The sequence below is a fragment of the Euphorbia lathyris genome, chromosome 5 (genome assembly GCF_963576675.1).
Source record: "Euphorbia lathyris chromosome 5, ddEupLath1.1, whole genome shotgun sequence".
Lineage (NCBI taxonomy): Eukaryota > Viridiplantae > Streptophyta > Magnoliopsida > Malpighiales > Euphorbiaceae > Euphorbia > Euphorbia lathyris.
In genome coordinates this window covers 31,914,287-31,933,988 of record NC_088914.1, presented here as the reverse complement: position 1 = coordinate 31,933,988, position 19,702 = coordinate 31,914,287, and the positions used below count along the sequence as shown (strand labels likewise).

General features: G+C 36.5%; 1 non-coding gene across 1 annotated transcript; it reads left to right on the top strand.

Annotated features, from left to right (window-relative positions):
• Window positions 1-477: 477 nt before the first annotated feature.
• On the top strand, window positions 478-584 carry LOC136231425 (small nucleolar RNA R71). Its single transcript, XR_010689812.1, has one exon. It is a non-coding gene; the product is annotated as a small nucleolar RNA R71 (small nucleolar RNA).
• The last annotated feature ends 19,118 nt before the right edge of the window (window positions 585-19,702 follow it).

Below are 19,702 nucleotides of genomic sequence, written 5' to 3'. Positions count from 1 at the left end.
TTATTATTATGATTATCTTTCTAGTTAAAGTTAGGATGATTCCTCCATCCAAGATTATAAGTATTAGAATAAGGATTATTAGTTTGGTTTTGCCCTTGGACAAAATTTACCTGTTCAATTTCGCTCATACCTTCATAATCCACATCCGTTTGGATTGGATTACCATTAGCATCGCACGGTGCCATAAACCTATCAATTTTGTGCTATAAGGCAGAAAATTAGGCTTGTAACATCGCAACTGGATCAAGATTCACTATACCTTTAACTGATGATGTGGTTGAGGATGATGGCTTTGCCACAGGTATGTGTCCACATTCCGCGGGCCACATACTGCTGTTGATTGCCATTTCCTCTAAGAGTTCTCTTGCTTGGGCTGATGTCTTCTTCATAAATAACCCTCCCGACATAGCATCTAATGAACCTCTAGTTGTAGGGTATAATCCATTATAAAACGTTTGCATTAAAAGTGCATCGGGCAATTGGTGGTGTGGGCATAAACGTTGAAGTTCTTTAAAACGTTCCCAAGCTTCATAAAGAGTTTCATTATCATTTTGAGAAAAAGATGTTAACTCTTTTATGACTCTTGCAGTTTTTGTTAAAGGAAAATATTTTGATAAAAACGCTTGGGCAAGTTGGTCCCAAGTTTCAAATGTTGCGTCTGGCCTAAAAGTTAACCATTCTTTAACAGGTGGGAAAATTCCGATCAACGTCCGTCCCTGTGGGGAGCGTCGTTGGGTTCGACGGGGGGAAGCTCCGATGCCAAAGTCAGTAAGGAAGATCAAGAGAGCAAACTGAATTGACAAAGGTTGTGAGAATGTGTACCTTGATAGCCTAGGGATGTAGGCTCTATATAGCTAAGAAGTCGTAACCTTCAGCAACTAGAAGGTCTCCATTAATGCTCCATTAATGGCGGTTACAGGTTATCTTTAACCAGGCGGTTAGCTAATTGATAGCTCATGAATGGTCTTTATGGCCGAGTCGGCGGTTTGCCGTTACTGTGATGAATCAGGTGAAAGAGGAGATTCGCCTCATAGGTTCGCCAGCGGATCTCACTGAGCTGAACCGTGGAGATCCGCCATTCGGTTCTTCTTGCGGTGTTCTCAAGGTGAATATCCCTTTTGGTCATTGGGATAATATTCTGTCAGTAAGATGAATATCCCTTTTCGTATTCTTTGATCCGTCAAGGCGTATGTACGCTCTCCTTGAGAGCTATGGCGGGTCTCCGCTACTCGCTCTCATCGGGCGTATCTCGTTATGGCGTATCTCGCCATGGTCCACATGGCGTGGCATAATGCTAGAGACTCCTTCCTTTTCCTCATTATTTGCATATTCTCCCATGCATTAATTATCATTAATTCCACATTAATCATGTATAAATATCTCTTTTAGAAGGAATAATGGTTTGCCATTATTTCTATTAATTTTCCCTTATTCCTTATTCAAGAATAATTTGGGTTGTTATCAGAAGCCCCCCCTAAAGGTATAAAAAGCTCTTTAGGGCTGTCTAAATGGTGTTTTATTTTTCTATCTTGGAGGAAAGTGGACCCGCCCTAGATGGGGGATCATATATGGAAATGATGCGCCTTTTGGGGCTTCCTTATGCGGGATCTTATGAACAAGATCCGCCCTATGTGGGATCATATATGGATATGATACGCTTTTAGGGGATTTTGCTTCTTCGTGGATAGGTGGCCAACCGTATCCATTGTTAGCCTCTAGGGGCTTCTTGAGAGTTATATTTCCTTTAGAAAGGAATAACCTGCCCTTTATGGGACCATTTGTTCCTACCCCATAGGATTATGATTCGCCTTTAGGGACTTATTTTCTTCAGTTCTGCCATATTGAGGAGAATGACCCGCCCTTAGGGATCAGTAAGAATGATCAGCCATTTAGGGACTTTTGTGCATTTTGTGGAGGCGAGACTTTGTTATTTATATGATGAAGATGAGGATTCATTACTTTGATGAAAACGAGACTTCATTGTTTGGATAAAGACGAGGCTTTATTGATTGGATGAAGACGAGGCTTCATTGATTGGATGAAGAAGAGGCTTCATTGATTGGATGAAGACGAGGCTTCATTGTTTGGAGATGAAGACGAGGCTTCATTACTTGGAGATGAAGACGAGGTTTCATTATTTGGAGATGAAGACGAGGCTTCATTATTTGGAGATGAAGACGAGGCTTCATTGTTTGGAGATGAAGACGAGGCTTCATTACTTGGAGATGAAGACGAGGCTTCATTGTTTGGAGATTAAGACGAGGCTTCATTACTTGGAGATGAAGATGAGGTTTCATTATTTGGAGATGAAGACGAGGCTTCATTATTTGGAGATGAAGACGAGGCTTCATTATTTGGAGATGAAGACGAGGCTTCATTATTTGGAGATGAAGATGAGGCTTCATTATTTGGAGATGAAGACGAGGCTTCATTAGTTGGATGAACCCTTTGCTTTCCAGAACTATTTTTACTAATGCATTATATCTTTTAGCAAGTAATTTTCTAGAATCTGGTTTAGGATTTCTCCGATTGTTTAGGGTAGGTGGCCAGCCGTACCCCAATGTGTGAACCTTTGTGAAGGTTTAGAAGCTGTTCTATTCCTTCTAGAGGAAGTAAAGCTGCCTAGGGGATCAACTTGCTACCTATCTTTGAGGTGAAGCGATCCGCCCGTAGGACTTGTGAACCCTTCTTTGGGAAGGGAGTGAGAGAGTGTAAAGTCCTTGCGTCCAAGGAATGTTTTAACTCTTTCTCGAATGGTGATCATCTAAAGATTGATCCGCCCATGAGAGTGTTCTCCTATCTTTGAGGAGAAAGTTGAGGGTGTAATGATCTCATGTTTGAGACGATTTTAACCCGCTTTGATGGTGGTCAATCCTTTTCCTGTCTTTGAGGAGAGAGTTGAGCTCATTTGAAAGCTCCTGAGGATCTGTGCTTCTTATCTTTGTGGAAAGGGGATCCGCCCGTGATGGGATCAATTGTCCTATCTTTGAGGTAATTGATCCGCCTGTGGAACTTTTCATTCGCCAGCCACTGGGCGTATATCAGCACTAAAAGCTAGGCAAATGAATATAAGAAGTATGGCGAGAAAGAATAAATTATAAAATATAGGATACTATAACAGTTTAATGCACATATAAGAATATGTAAAAATACTGATTTTTAGGCCCATGGTTCCGTCTTTTCTGAGCAACTAGAACCGCATCCTCAATGATGTTTAACTTATGAGTAATCACATATGGGCTTACTCCTGTGGGGATCTCATTCTCCTATGTAAATACGCTTTCAGACTCAATGAGAACTTTTTTTAACATCCTCTTTGATCTCAAGTTTTAATCCTTTGGCGATCCGCACCCGCTTTCCATCAGCAATAAGGAGCGTTTCTGTGTCGCCCAAAGCTGTAGTGACAAGTTAATATTTCTCACCTTCGTCCTCTTTGGATTGTGGCCGGATTGATAGTGACGCTGAGTATAAGTCTCTTTAGCCACCTTTTGGTTCCCGCTAATCATTACTCCTCCTTTGCTGGTGAGAATGTACATTGTCAGACGACGGATGGAAATTAGGGCTGCAACCTCTGGCCCTTGGTCTGGATAGTGTGACCCGTCACTCCAATGATGTCAACAATGGTTGTTTCTATTTGGATCAGATCAACCTTTAGTTTGGCGAATGCACCTATGGTGATGACATTGCAAGAACTGCCCGTGTCTATCATTATTCGCTTCATTTCATCTCTCATCCTTCAATTGTCAACGCATCTGTATGTGGAGAGATTACTGGACCTGTTTCTGCAAAAGGAGCAATGGAGGGATGTTTTATCCAGAGCGGATATTTTTGCTTTTTCCACGGGTGGCTGATACACTGGTCCATCTGCTATGACATTAATGACACTTTTGAATTTATTTTTGGGATCTGTCTTCTGGTTGTCATCTTGTTATTTGTTATTCTGGACAAAGCTATCTAGTTTGCCAGCTCCCAGCAAGCTTCAGTGTGGTGGCCAACCAATGTGGTGGCCAACCTGTAGTACGCTTTGGCGTTTCTTCCAACGGTTACATGCTCCCCTCCTTTGGGTTCGGGATATGTAATGTCCCGCTTATATTGAATCTTTTCTTTTATATTGTGGCAAGTTGGAAGCTTTAAACATTCTGTCCACTTCGTACCCCAGGATCCGTGCTGTGAATGGCAAATTCATGTTAACTTGATGGCGTACCTTTCTGCATTGTTCTCTTGTCTATATAGAGCGGCATGCACTCGCCTTTCAATCTCATCATTTGTGTGTTCAATGTTGAATCATGATGGTGAAGCCGGTTCTTGATCTTGATATCGATCATGTTGAGGTTATGCTTGGAGATATGGTTTAACGCGGATGGATGTTGTCACAACCGTGGGAGCCATTTTATCTAGCTTCTGATATCTTGTCTCCGCATCCTTCAACATTTTGCTAACATAATAGATGGAGAACTGCTGACCTTCTTCTTCTTGAATAACCACAGTGCACATAGCTTTATCCATGACAGATTGATACAAATGCAGGTCTCCCCTTCAGATTGGTCTGCTCATCAAGGGTGGTTCTGCTAGGAATTGTTTTATACCTTGATATGCTTGTTGACAATCTTTCTAGTACGATGATCCGCCCGTTCAACCTCTGGATCTTTCTCACCCATAGTGGGGCTTTCATTTAGGCGCTCTTTTCACCTTTTTCCTCGCATGGCTTTTATTTAGGCGCTCTTTTCACCTTTTTCCTCGCATGGCTTTTATTTTATCTGGATTTGCTCTAACTCCTTTTTGGCCAATGACATAGTCAAGGAATTTTTCTGAAGTGGCTCTGCATATACACTTCTTTGGATTGAGCTTTATTTTTCACATCAGTGTTTGCACTGGTTGTAGTATTAGCAACTCCCTTGTACCTGTGGGTTAGCGCTGAAAGAACTCCAGAAGTGGGGCATACTCTTTCCATTATTAAAAGATTGTGGTAAGTCATAAAAGCTATATTCACTTACATTGGGGATCAATTGCTTGATCCATGGAACATACTTCATAGCAAAAGAATGTTTGCATTTGCCTTGTTGGCAAATATCATGTATGATGCAATTCTCTTTATGGAATTTTTAATTCATCTTGGAATCAACTTAATAATTCCTTCGCGTTGGTCCCTGACTCTAGAATGAACTTAGTCAAAGGATAAAACCGAGTAAATATTATATGTCAAACAAATTCATAATAGAATTTTAATCGTGCTTGTTTTAATAATAATATCACGTATAACGGTCATAACCATAAAGATTGCTACTGCACATGAATATCATAATGAATTCTTAATAAATAACCATAATGAGAATAGTTTAAGAATAATGTCCTTTTGTATTTCAATGCGCATTAATATCCAAGATAGCATATTTATTTTAAACGTCATAAAAGTTATGGCATTCTATATTGGGTAAGATATCTTACATAGTTGCTATTTACTTGCAATTAATATTGTGAATCCATACATTAATGGCATTCAGAGATCATTAAAGCCTCATTTGAATGAGGTGTAATTAAAGAAAGGTAAGTGATGATTTAATAATATAGTTATATATAAAAGTACTCTACTCTTATATCATTTCATTTGTACGAATAAAATAAAAGAGAAAGGGTAATTTTGGAAGAAAAATACATGTACCATGATTCTCCTCCAATTTGGAGTGTAAGGAAAATTACTCAAAATTCACTCTCACCTACCTTCACATACAATCCTCCAATCTTTAAGGAATTCTCATGTATATCCTAAGAATTTTGCATAAATTAATGTTCTGATCCGAAATCGACACTTGCACTATTTTGTAGTTAGCTCAGGACATGAAAGTTTTGTTTATCCCATTTGGTAATTCATCAGCCCATAATGGCCTTAATAGTTAGGGACAATTACAGGATAATTACAAATAGACTCAATATTTTCAAGTCTCTTGTGTTGGTAACAGAAATTCTAACAATGTCAAATAAACAGTTTTTATATGAATAGACACATCCTTGTAAAAAGGGAATGAAATAACTGTTTGACAAAACAATATTCAAAAATATGAATTTTTGATATTAAAAGTACTATATAGGAGAAAAGCCATATATAGATGGTGAATTGTACAAGGAAAAACCAAATATGATTTTTTTTGTAATTTCTTCTAATAGTTATATGCATGTTCATCCAAAAGACCGACCAGATCTAAATCAATTGTAATTACATGAGCCCTTTTATGATATTTTAATATCAAATGACAAAATCACATTGAATGGATTATTTTTTATTTTGTAAATCCCAAGATTACGGGTCTTATACATGCATTTGTACTAATTCAATGATAATATCATATTACACTTGTCATGCATAAAAATATGAGGGCATAGTAAGCATGCAAGATTTAATGAAAGATTTGTGTCTATGACTTCATCTTTCACAGTTTATTAGATTTATCATAATAACATGTAATGATATTCATAGCACTTTATAAGAGTGAGGGATCTCAATTTTCTTTAATTAAAAATGGAATAAGAAAGGGGAGGAAACTTATCTTTTTCATCATAAAATTCCAGATTCAATGTAGAAAACTCTTTCCCACCAATATATGGAAAACTGTATATTTGGATAGATTTGTTGTACTGATTGAGCCAAAGTTTGAGATTGTGATTTCTATTCCGTTGACTCCATTGTTTTGTTCTTTGTGAAACTCTATACAATCAAGATTTTGTGATCTTCTGTTTGTTAGAGATCCACGATCACCGCACCAATTGATAACAGGTGGGAAAATTCTGATCAACGTCCGTCCCTGTGGGGGGCGTCGTTGGGTTCGACGGGGGGAAGCTCCGATGCCAAAGTCAGTAAGGAAGATCAAGAGAGCAAACTGAATTGACAAAGGTTGTGAGAATGTGTACCTTGATAGCCTAGGGATGTAGGCTATATATAGCTAAGAAGTCGTAACCTTCAGCAACTAGAAGGTCTCCATTAATGCTCCATTAATGGCGGTTACAGGTTATCTTTAACCAGGCGGTTAGCTAATTGATAGCTCATGAATGGTCTTTATGGCCGAGTCGGCGGTTTGCCGTTACTGTGATGAATCAGGTGAAAGAGGAGATTCGCCTCATAGGTTCGCCAGCGGATCTCACTGAGCTGAACCGTGAAGATCCGCCATCCGGTTCTTCTTGCGGCGTTCTCAAGGTGAATATCCCTTTTGGTCCTTGGGATAATATTCTGTCAGTAAGATGAATATCCCTTTTCGTATTCTTTGATCCGTCAAGGCGTATGTACGCTCTCCTTGAGAGCTATGGCGGGTCTCCGCTACTCGCTCTCATCGGGCGTATCTCGTTATGGCGTATCTCGCCATGGTCCACGTGGCGTGGCATAATGCTAGAGACTCCTTCCTTTTCCTCATTATTTGCATATTCTCCCCTGCATTAATTATCATTAATTCCACATTAATCATGTATAAATATCTCTTTTAGAAGGAATAATGGTTTGCCATTATTTCTATTAATTTTCTCTTATTCCTTATTCAAGAATAATTTGGGTTGTTATCAGGCTCTATCCTTCAAAGTGAAAGGAAAGAGGTGAAGTTTGATTGCTTCGGCAGTCACATTAGGTATTTTAAAAGTGTCGCAAATTTCTAAGAAATTTGTCAAGTGGGTGTTAGGATTTTCGTTAGGTAACCCATAAAACGTTACATTATTTTGCAACATATTAAGCAATGCTGGCTTAATTTCAAATTTGTTTGCATTTATTTGGGGTCTAACTATACTATTTGTTACACCGGCCACTCCTGGCCTAGCGTAATCCATAAGTGTTGCCATATTTTCTGGCTGTGGTTCTGAATTTTGTTTATTTTTATTTTTCTTTTCTTTCTTTTTCTTTTTAATCGACTTTTCAATTTCTGGGTCTAGCAGTTTTGGTGGGATGCCTGAACGTCGAGAACTGCGCATAAACTTGAAATCTTACATGAACTGAAACTACCTTTAAAACAGAATTTGAAAAATAAATATGTTAGTAAATTAAAATTAATAAATTACAAAAGTTAAAATAAGTATGTATAAACCTATATTCGAAATAAAACACGAAAAATATAAATTTTTGTTAAAAATTTTGGCGTTCCCCGGCAACGGCGCCAAAAACTTGTTGAGCGATTTCCGCAAGTGCACGGTTTTGCTTGTAGTAATAAAAAGATATCGATCCCACAATGAACGTTTTCAACAAAAACTTATTTATGTGTAGATTAAATACGACTTAAGGTTTATATAAATAGATAATCGTTATTTGAAATTGGTTTTGGGATTGATTGAATAAGAATTAGGATAGAATATGTAAAATGTTAGAAATCAATTCTGTTTCGAACATGAATTACAAAACAGAAACGTTTAGTGTTTAAAATAAGAGAATAATTGTGTTCATTTGCATTAAGCAAAGTAAACAACTTTAAACTTTGTATAAATTATGAAAATGTAATAACGTAAACTCCTTCAATTAAAGGGCTTTGAACCGCAGACAATCTTCCTACGGTCGGGATAGATTGCTACCTTAATCAAATTAACACTTATTTGCATAAGAATTAATCTGCCCAAGTGTTCAACAAAGTTTCCTTGCAAAGATATTGAATTTAAGTACGTTTTAATGAAAACACCAGAACTCACTTCGGATCAATTACAGAAGTGCTACATAAAAATTTATTGAATTGCATGAACTTTATTAGATGAAGTATGAATTTGATACAAGTTTACAGAGAATAAAAAGCATGGAAGCATTCGAACGACATTAGAGTTCGGGGTCGTCAATCCTTTCCTCAAACCTCGTCAAAGAGTTTGTCAGGCTCTAGGGTCAAATCCGCTACTTAATCTTCTCGCTGAATCTTCGAAATAGAGACGGTTACTTCTACTACCAAAATGTAAACTAATATTGAACTGATCTTAATCTAAATCTAAATGCTATTGTGTTTGTAATTATTTATTAAACAATGTGTGTACATCATATTGCTTTTTACAAAATCGAACTTCTAACTCTGAATCGTTTGCCTCAGAATTTCTGCATTAATTCTGTACTAAATCTTAACTCTAAAAATCATATCTTCAATTCTGAAATCAACTCTTTATTTATAGATGTTGAAGAGTCAAGTCTAAGGAACATGTATGCACGCGTATCTTTGAAAACGAACAAGTGTATGTTGTGCTGCCTGAAAATATGAACTTACCGAGAATGGAAATTCTCGGTCGAGAATGGGGAAACAGTTTTTCAGCCTTCGAACGAAAAGGGAGGGATGCCTGGGCAACGCGTGTCGCGATCGAGAATGGAGGATTCTCGGTCGCGACACGGGTAATTATTTCCGTTTCTGACTTCGTTCCTCGTCTTCGTTTCGGTGCGTTTGATTTTCGTCGTCTTTGACTTCTTTTGTAGGGTTTTTCCTTCGTTTTTGACCTCTTTTCGTTCCTATTTGGATTTTACCAAATATTTAAGTACCTTGCATGAAAGAAACATATTCGAATGTAAAAGTACTTGAAATAGATATAAACAACACAAATTCGTAGTAAAACTGATGTAAATATTAATGATATTTTAGGTATATTTTGGGCTTAACAATATAGCACAATGAAAATTGTAAAATATGGATCATATGTCATGGATGTTACAATTTGTGTGCTTCTGATACCAATTTTTAAAACAAGCATGGGTAACTTGAAAAATACTGTGGCTAAAGTAGTAAATTGGAGAAAATATCTCAGTAAAGGAAGATGAACAAAAAGAGAAAAAGGGATTGAAGGAGAAGAGAGAGTGAGGAAAATGAGAGAGAAGAGATAAAAAAAATATTAAATTGAAAAATAAAATGAAATGAAATGACTAACTCACGAAACATATGTTAAATGAGAGGATTTGGCTGGCGCTGCCATAATGTTTAACCTCTGGTTCAATTTAGACATATAAGCGAGTCACCACTTGGACTAGATAAAAGAAAGTTAATAGAAATTTCTTGTAAAAAGCTAAACGGGTTTGAAAAATCAGGGACATATAAGATAAGTTTATATAAAAGTTTAAAATACCCTTACATATTAAACACGTATATAATATATTCACCCCTTTAACCTGAAGTGCATATTGTAAGAACTCCGAGCTTGCCTAAGAAAAACTTGAATTGCTTTATTGGTGAAACTTTTGTGAGAATATCAACTGGTTGATTAACAATAGAGACAAATAATGGATGAATCAATGATGCTTTGTATTTCTCTCAAACAAAATGGTAGTCTAACTCAATGCGTTTAGACCTTGCATGAAAAGTAGAATTGTTGATTAGGTAGATGGCAGACTTACTGTCACAAAAGAGTGTAACAAGTTGCTTGTGAATAATCTATAATGCCTAAAAATGTAAGTTAACCACTGAACTTTAGTTACAACAGAAGCCACTGCCCTATACTCTGCTTCTGTAGAAGATTTGAATACTTTGGTTTGCTTTTTACTCTTCCAAGACACTCATGAATTTCCTAAGAAAAACAAAAACAAGTTATAAAACTCCTAGTATCTACACATGTTGGCCAATTAGCATCCAAAAAATCCTTCGAAGCTATTATTGATTTTGTCAAAATATATATACCTTTTCCCTGGTTCTCCTTCGATATATTGTAAAACCCAGTTTGCTGCCTAAAGATGTATATATCAGTAGGATTTACAAAAACTGGCTTATTGTATTCACTGAATAAGTGATATTTGGCCTGGTATTGGTTAAGTAAATTAACCTCCCAATGAGCCTTCTATACACTACTAGGTCAGGCAAATGAATACCACCTCCCTATATCCTCCAATAATCCAACATGAGACTCTGCACTAATTATAAAAGTCCCATATATATCCAAGTGAATCAAATCAAAGATACATTCCGTCTTAGTAACACCTAAAGGAAAAGAATGTCCTTTCATTTTTGCAAGAGCGCAAATATTACAATCAAAATGTTCCTCCTTATCATATTGAATATAAATACCACCTAAAAGTTCCATTTTAGTAAATGGAAAATGACCTAGCATGTAATGCCATAATTGTGTAGGTGAAAAAGGTACATGTTTGTTTAATTGAATAGAAACATTAGAAACAAAACTAATGGCAACATAATTATTCTCATGAGGCAAATCGTAGAGTCCTTTGCACAACCTAGTTGGACCAATTGTATGCCGAAGTTGAGTGTCCTAGATTTGGCACACATCAATAGTAAAGAGGCATTCAACATGGGAATGCTCAACATGTCTACTAACAGAGATATTATTAAAAGCAAAACTATGTATATAAAACACACATTTGAGCAAAAGTGTCGGATTTACTCTAACATTGCCAATTTAGATACTACTATATGCTGATTGTTAGGCAAATAATCAATGACATTACTAACTTCAACTAAACTGGTAAAATAAGAAACATGGTTCACAAATATGATCTATGGCTCCACTATCTATAATCCAACCATCATACAAATTTGAAAAAGAAGTATCTACATCATTATTAGCAATATAAGATGTAAAAGGACAACATTACTAATAAGATACCCTGAATGATATACAACAACAACAACTTTGGAGTCAAACAGACCTATAAGTTTTGCATATTATGCTTTGGATAGAGTTATTCCAGTTCCAGCAACTTGAATTCAACTAACAAGAACTGAACTAGATGAAGAAGCATTTGGTACAAACTGTCCTACATTTGGCAAAGTTTGTCCCTCACTAATAACATATCCAATCATATTACCTTTCTTGATTTTGGTGGCTTAAAATTTGGAGGAAACCGCGCTTATATAACATTGATCGATGGTTTGCCTTGACTTGTCATAATGTGAACATTTCAGTCCCTTTTTATTGTTATCATAATATTTCCCTTTAGCCATGTTAATAGAATAATCTACCATATTGCTACTACATAGATTCTACCTGTCTTGTTGCAAAATTAAAGATAAACTTGTAGTTACATCAGATAGTGGTTTCATTAGAAAAATATGAGACTAGCATCATAATATTTTGGACTAAAACCTTTTTAAGAATCTAATAGCATAGTCTTCCTATAGAGGAACACATTTACATATTTAACGGTCGAAAATTTATCAATTCTTCCCATAGAGTCATATGAGTTGTATAATACTCCATCACAATTAAAGATCCTTGTGTAAAAGTGTATAAACGCTCTTGAAGCTTCGAAATCTTGATTGAATCTCCTTGAGAAAAAACATTTTTCAAGTTATCCCATGCATCTATATAATGAGCGTACCAATGAATACTCTGTGAGATAGAATGAATTATTAACCTACAAATCCATGAAAATATCATTATATTGCATCTTTCCCAAGTTGCTCTGTCTGAATATGTAGAAGTGGGAATGGCAAGCATTTCGTTGCAATTCGTTCACAACAAGGCTCTTTGGAATTCACGACTCCATGAATGATAGTTGTTACCGTACATTATTGTGCTACCAAGACCAGACTAGAATTCTCTCTTAGATGCATGTAGTAGCAATTAGATGGATTTTAGGATGGATCGACTACTCGAGAATTGATGACTGGTGGATTATTGTTTGTCATTTTGATTAAATTGCTAGATCGAAAAAGCGACTAAAATTGAAATTGATAGATCGAAGAAAAGAGATGAGATCTTGAATTCTCATAAATTACCTAACAAGATGAAATTGAAACTAAAAAATTGAAATTCACAAAGTAAGAATAGACTGAAGAAATCAAATAATCTATTTGATGATTTGTGAATTGAAAGTTCTTTAATACCATATCAGAACTCATGAAATTGTACTGAATTGTTGAATGAATTACATAAAGTTAGAGAGAGAAAAGAAGAACGCCAGAGAGAGAGAGATAGATGAAATGGAAAGAAAAATTACTAAAACTATCCTAACAACCTTGTTTATATACAACAAACAACTGTGTAGGGAAAAAGTCTAAAATACGCTTACATAGTAAACACCTATATAATCTATAAAATACCTATACGATCTATTAGTTTATATCCTCGTAAGGAAATATTAAGCACCCCAACTCGCCCGACAAGCTGCTAGTCTCTTATTGAGCATTTCTAAGTACAAATTGACACACTAATGCTTTTAAGCTTATGACAATGTATATATGGATGATTTTATAGAAAAAATGAGCAGATTGCAAGTTAGAAATACTTATGGGAATTAAATTATAATTTACATCTAGGTTTGAAACTCTTCTAAAACTCGACATGCATTCTGTAGAAGTTATAACACTAGAACATGAATAGAAAAACGAAGCAAAATTTAACATGGGGGTGTTACTAAACGACCACCATCAACAGATTGTCACCAAGGGTTGGTGACTGCCAATGAATGTCAATCGACTATCTCTGGATCTTACCTTCCATTCTCGATATCCAAATCGAGCTCGATAAACTCTATAGGAAATCTCATGAGGTGCACCATGACGTCCATTTTGGGCCTAAAGGTTAACTTCAGTCTTAAAAAATGTCAACATATTCAGTCTTAGCTCGGGGGTGGTCCAAACTTCCACGTAGTGTAACTTCTTCGTTACACTTCCAAATTATCCCTATTCAATCAAACCCTCTTGATGAGTTCTACAAACCTAGTGAATACTTTAATGGTTGATTCTACCTCGATAAAAAAGTTAATTTTTTTAACAAGGTTCGTTTTGACCAAATCTTTTGTGGAGTGTAATTTTCTCATTACACCTTTGAATCAAGGCCAAATAATTATGTTGGAATTCTCTGGATAATGAATAATATAAGTCTCATGAATACTCTAAAAATTTATTCGACCTTGATCAAAAAGTCAACTCTTTATTGATTGAGTGTGGTTGACCAACTCTTAACAACTTCCAACACTCAACATTTATAATATTAATATTCAACATTTATTATTCTAAAAAAAATAATATTCAATATTTATAAGATTAAACACTTAAAATTTAGTACTTATTTTGTCACCACTTAATTTTAAGTTTTATCAAACACAACAATTTAGAGTGCTTTTAAATTTGAAATAAACTTTCTATTTATTTAATATCTGATACAGATCGGTTTTATCTGAAAGTTTTAATCGTAAACTTACAAAGATATTTCTTCTCTAGCTAAACTAGAAGGAGTGAATCCCGGGTTTTACGGACTAAATCTGTAGGAAATCAAAGATCCCCCATTGTTGAAGGTGAAAACCTTAACAAAGCATCACAAAGAAGTTGATAATTTGATTGATAAAAAGTTAACCATTACAATGACAAAGAGATGGATTTATATCATCTAAAACCTAATTGCCAAATTACAATAAAGGGTAAAGAATATAACTACTTAAAAATAATAAGATAAGGGTAAAAGAGGTTAAATATAAAGGGGTGGCATAGATGGTAAATAGGGAGTGGTAGGGTTATAGTAAGGGAGTGGCAAAGGTGTAAATAAGGAGTGGCAAGATTGTAAATAAGGAGGAAGCTGGAGTAAGGAGCAAGTTCCTTAAAATGAAGGTACGCGGGGCGTGCCTAATTCTAGGCGAGGCGTAGTTTGGCTAATGAGCTATTCTCAGGATCAGTATTCATTCTACGCGGGGCGTGCCCAATTCTACGCAAGGCGTGCCTTGGCTGCTGAGCTCCTCTCTGGATCAGTACTCACTCTACGTGGGGCGTGCCCAATTCTACGCGGGGCGTGCCTTGGCTGTTGAACTCTTCTCCGGATCAGACACTCAAGTACGCGGAGTGTGCTATAAGGTACGCGGGGCGTGCCTGGGCTGTTGAGCTGTTATGTGGCCTTATTTTGGACTCTTTACTCGCTTGTTGCTCGTGCTTGGTTCTTCCTCCGACTTCCCTTGTACGGACCCGATCCTAGGGAAAGATGCCCTGCATCATACACTCCCTCTTAAAAAGAACTTGACACCAAGTTGCTTGCCACATATTGATGAGACGTGTTCGTTGTGAAAGAACCCAAGCCCTCAAATCGAACCAAAGTGTTGTTCGAGATGAATTCAAGAAGTCCACTCCACATATTGTCGGACTCACCTTCTCCTCACGAGCTTTTCCCCATATCTCCACAAGTGCCTCACCCCGGACTTCATCTTCTGTGGTACTCATCTCCCCATCTCCACCAATATCGGATGCTCTTCCAACATCGAATGGTATGTCTTGATGAAGCTTGTCAAACCACTTCCCAATAAATGCTTGGGTGATCTTCCAACGCCCCTCATTTGGTTGCACGGACCACCCATGGATCCTCTTGATCTCCCCATCACGAACTTGAGGAATCAACACACTCTTCTTCCGCTCTTGGCCTACCTTGAATTGAATGTCCCGACGACACGTATCAACCCAATTAGAATCAATCTCACAAATATTCTTCAAAACCCCAACACGATCTTGAGTCGAATATGCCCGGACCTCAATGTACCTCACGCTATCAACCCAGATGCTAGGCTCAATCTCCACTCACTCTAGCCAAACTCAAATGACATGTCCCGGTGCCATATATCAACCCATATTGGAGCGATCCCTTGAGTACTCTTTATAACCCAAACATTACTTTGAATTGAATATGCCCGGACTTGGCAATCACTCATTCCACTAACTCGGCTATCATGCTCATTCTCTCCTTGCCCATGGCCCACATCAAACGGAATATCCCAGTGACATTCGTCAACCCACATTATAGTGAATGTCAAACCCGACCCTAAATGGCATCGGGTATGAAGGGAATATAGAATAACGAACTATTTATTCGGACTACCTAAAATTTTATTAATTATTTAGCTTGGACTCGATAATTCTATCGAGCTTCCTACGTATCCCGAACATCTTTTAATCTTTTAAATCGAGAATCAAAGCCACGTAGTTCTGCCTATTTTAGGTAGTTCTCTTGACTTCGGTAGTTCTGTTAACTTATTGAAACGTTTTAACTGATTGACACGTTGAATGACATGCTAATATTTTAATTGGATATTTCACTTTGTTATAATCTTTATATATATAAATCATTTTGTCAAAACGAATCAAATCGAATAACGTTTTATCAAAACGAATCAAATCGAACAACGTTTCATCAAAACGAATCAAATCGAACAACGTTTCATCAAATGCAATCAAATCGAATCAAAACAAATAAACATTTTATTCAAACAAATTCGTAATCGTTTTATCAAACCAGTTCGTAATCAAATAAATCGTAAAACATCAAATCATCAAAACATTTTCAAAACGTGATACTAGATTTGCGTGTGTGTCCATCCTCGAATTCCACCCGTGTAGCTTATCATAACATCAATCATATCAATAATCGAGATATCTCATTCATATCTCGCCTTACCTAACGTTAGGACTACCAGCCGTGCACTCTGGCTATACCGCCCTTAGGTATGGTCTTACAACAACTATCCCTACCCCGGGCAATCCTAGATGGACAAAACCATTTTATCTATCTTTCAAAATATCGTAACATAAAAATCACATTTGGACTTCATTCCAAATCACAGAAATAATAACAACTTGCAACATTTTTCTCAATCTAAAAATAATTCGCGTAAGACAGTCAAATTCATTTTCCTCGACCTCAATTCGAAAGTATCGAATCATAAATCATAAAAATATTCAAATATTTCAAATATATATATATATATATAGTCTTCAAAATCCATAAAAATATCATAGCTTAATAATTCACCAAACCGTAAGAATTAAAGTCACTCAAATATTATATAAATAAACTTAAATAAAGTTTTAAATCAAATACTTTTATGACTTATTTTTATCCGGAATAGTTACGTGTAATACTAAACCGGTATCGTTAGTTTCGACCGAAGGTTCAGTTAGACTCGTTACGGGTCATAAGTCTACTTGGACTAATTTTAAATTCAAATTCTTGTACAAATTTTATATTCGACTCCATACCGACCCTACTTGGCAAATATCGGTATTAGTCCTTCTATTTTCAACGTATTTTAATTCTAACTATTAAAGTTACTTAAAATATTTTATTAATACAATTTAGAATAATCAAAATATTCTTATTGGATTATTTTTTGTCGTTAAAATATTAATTCTAAACCGACTTAATTATTTTGGACCGATTATACTTTTAAACTCGTTACACGGCTAAAAGTCTTAATACGATATTCCACTTCGATAAATCTAAAGGACAACTAGCCTAAAATTTATATTTTATTAGTAATTGATAGACGTTAAATCATTAATCGTAAATCTATTAAAATTTGACAAGACTATCAAAATCAAACTAACTTAAGATCATACCTATAATATTTTTAAAAATAATGCGAGTATAAAATTTTGTTACCGAAATGTCGTCGCCGGTCATCGAAAATTCATCGGTGTGATCCGTTGATAGCTCCCAATCTCCGTAAGACAATAAAATCTATATGGAAAACACTTAAACTTCTAAAAATGAAATCCCCATTTGATTTTATACCAAACCCATTTGATAAAACCATTTTATCATAAGTAAATGTAAATATATATATGTTCTTTAGAAATCAAAACTTTTCAATAAAATCCATTTTTTCCCCATTTCACCAATTTATAAAAGTTAGTGCTTTATATACAAGGTGTCATTTATACATCTTCAACTTACCATATTATTGACAAGTGTTTTCAAGGCGTCATTTATCTATGTATAAGTTAGATTAATGATTGACAAGTGTTTTTTTTTTACACTTTAAATATCCAACAAATGTTTTACTTCTTTTTATTACCATGTCATCCAGGTTTATTTTTATATATACATAAAATAATATGATATTTAGATGCAACAAATGAATTAAGAGTATGTAGATCTAGGTTTGTAATTAGAAATTTATTAATTTTGGTCCTTTTAATTTTATCTTTTTATAAAACTAACCCAAAACTTTTAATTTACACTTAAAAAAACATTAAATTGAACTCAATAATATACTTAAATTTTATAATTAATTAACACTATCTATTTCGAAAATAAAAATTAGAAATTTTAGACACGACCGTGACAGTGAACCCAAGCACACACATAGTAGATATTCCCTCACATTGGGTTAACAATCTCGGAACTTCAAGACTTGCCACTTTACTAACTTGGCTATTATTCTCCAAGCCTTGAATTCCGTCAATCTTCTCAACATCTCTCGGGCGGCTATTCCCATTCATCAAAGACTTCATAAACCTCACACTCTTCATCACAAGATCGCTTCTCATTGACTCCTCATAAGGTTGATGCTTCCTCAACAAGCACAACCCATACCCGCACACATTCATGTCAATAAGGCACACAATAGTGAATTCCGGATTTACCAAGTCTTGACTTCCTTCTATCTTCTCTATATTCCACGGGAAGCCATTCCCCTTCAACAAACAATCACCAAAGCCCACAACAAGATCAACCCTCATGGTCCCATCATAGGAAATGTTCTCCCTCAACATAAAGCTCACATTCCTCACAACAAGCTTGCCTCTCATAGGCTTATCATAGGGAAGGTTCTCACTCAACATAGAGTCCACATTCCTCACAACAAGATCATCTCTCATGGGCTCATCATAGGGAATGTTCTCCCTCAACATGAAGCTCACACTCCTCACAACAAGATCACCTCTAATGGGCTCATCATAGGAAAGATCCTCCCTCAACATAAAACTCCCATTCCTCATGACAAGATCACCCCTCATGGGCTCATCATAGGAAAGATCCTCCCTCAACATAAAACTCTCATTCCTCATGACAAGATCACCCCTCATGGGCTCCTCATAGGAAAGGTTCTCCCTCAACATACACAACCAAGCTTCCAACACATATATTTCAACAAATCATAAAAGACTAAGTTCAGATTTTACCCAATGAGTGACTCGATTCTTTTGCATGTGGCATGTGCTAGGCATCTCGTGCTATCAATAGGCTTCATAGAGCAACCTTCCTCCTCCTCTCTAGAGCTCAACTCACCATATGTAGAGCTAGGTGCCCGATCTCCCGGATCCCATGCTATGTTATGTGGTAGCTTTCTCAAAAGTGGAAGCCCTTTAAGAAGCCCTTTAGGTGGCTAGTTGAAAGACATGTACTTGTCACCCTCGGACATCGGCTCAACTTCCTCACTTCCAACTTTGCTCTCCCCTCTCTCAACTTCATTCTCCTCTTTGGATTTGACTTCATTAGGAGAGTGGCTAGCTAACTCATCCATGGAACCCAAGTCAAGATGATTCAATGTCTCACTCGTTCCACCAATGCACCCATTCACACTCAACTCCTTAGTTGGACAATTTTCCAAAGTGGTCTCCATTTTCTTACTAGGAGAACTCTTCAAAGGTGTAAGGACATATCGGATTCCGTCTTTGCATATGGTGTAGGTGTTGCTTCTTCCCGCATATGAGGCATCACAATCAAATTGCCATGGCCTACCAAGTAGCACATCACAAGCACCAATCTCCACAACATCACACATAGCTTCATCCCCATAAGCTCCAATAGTGAAAGGAACTTTACACCAATGAGTAACTTGAAGCTTTTCCACCTCGTTGACCCAACCAAGGTGGTAAGGTCTAGGATGTGGCTCGGGAACCAACCCAAACCGACTCACAACGGACCGACTAATGATATTCACTTGGCTTCCTCAGTCGATCACCATCTCACATTTCTTCCCAAGAACTAAGCATCGAGTTCTAAATAATCGATGACGTTGGCTAGGCTCCTCTTCACTTGGCATTGGCACCCTTGTCACCAAATACACATT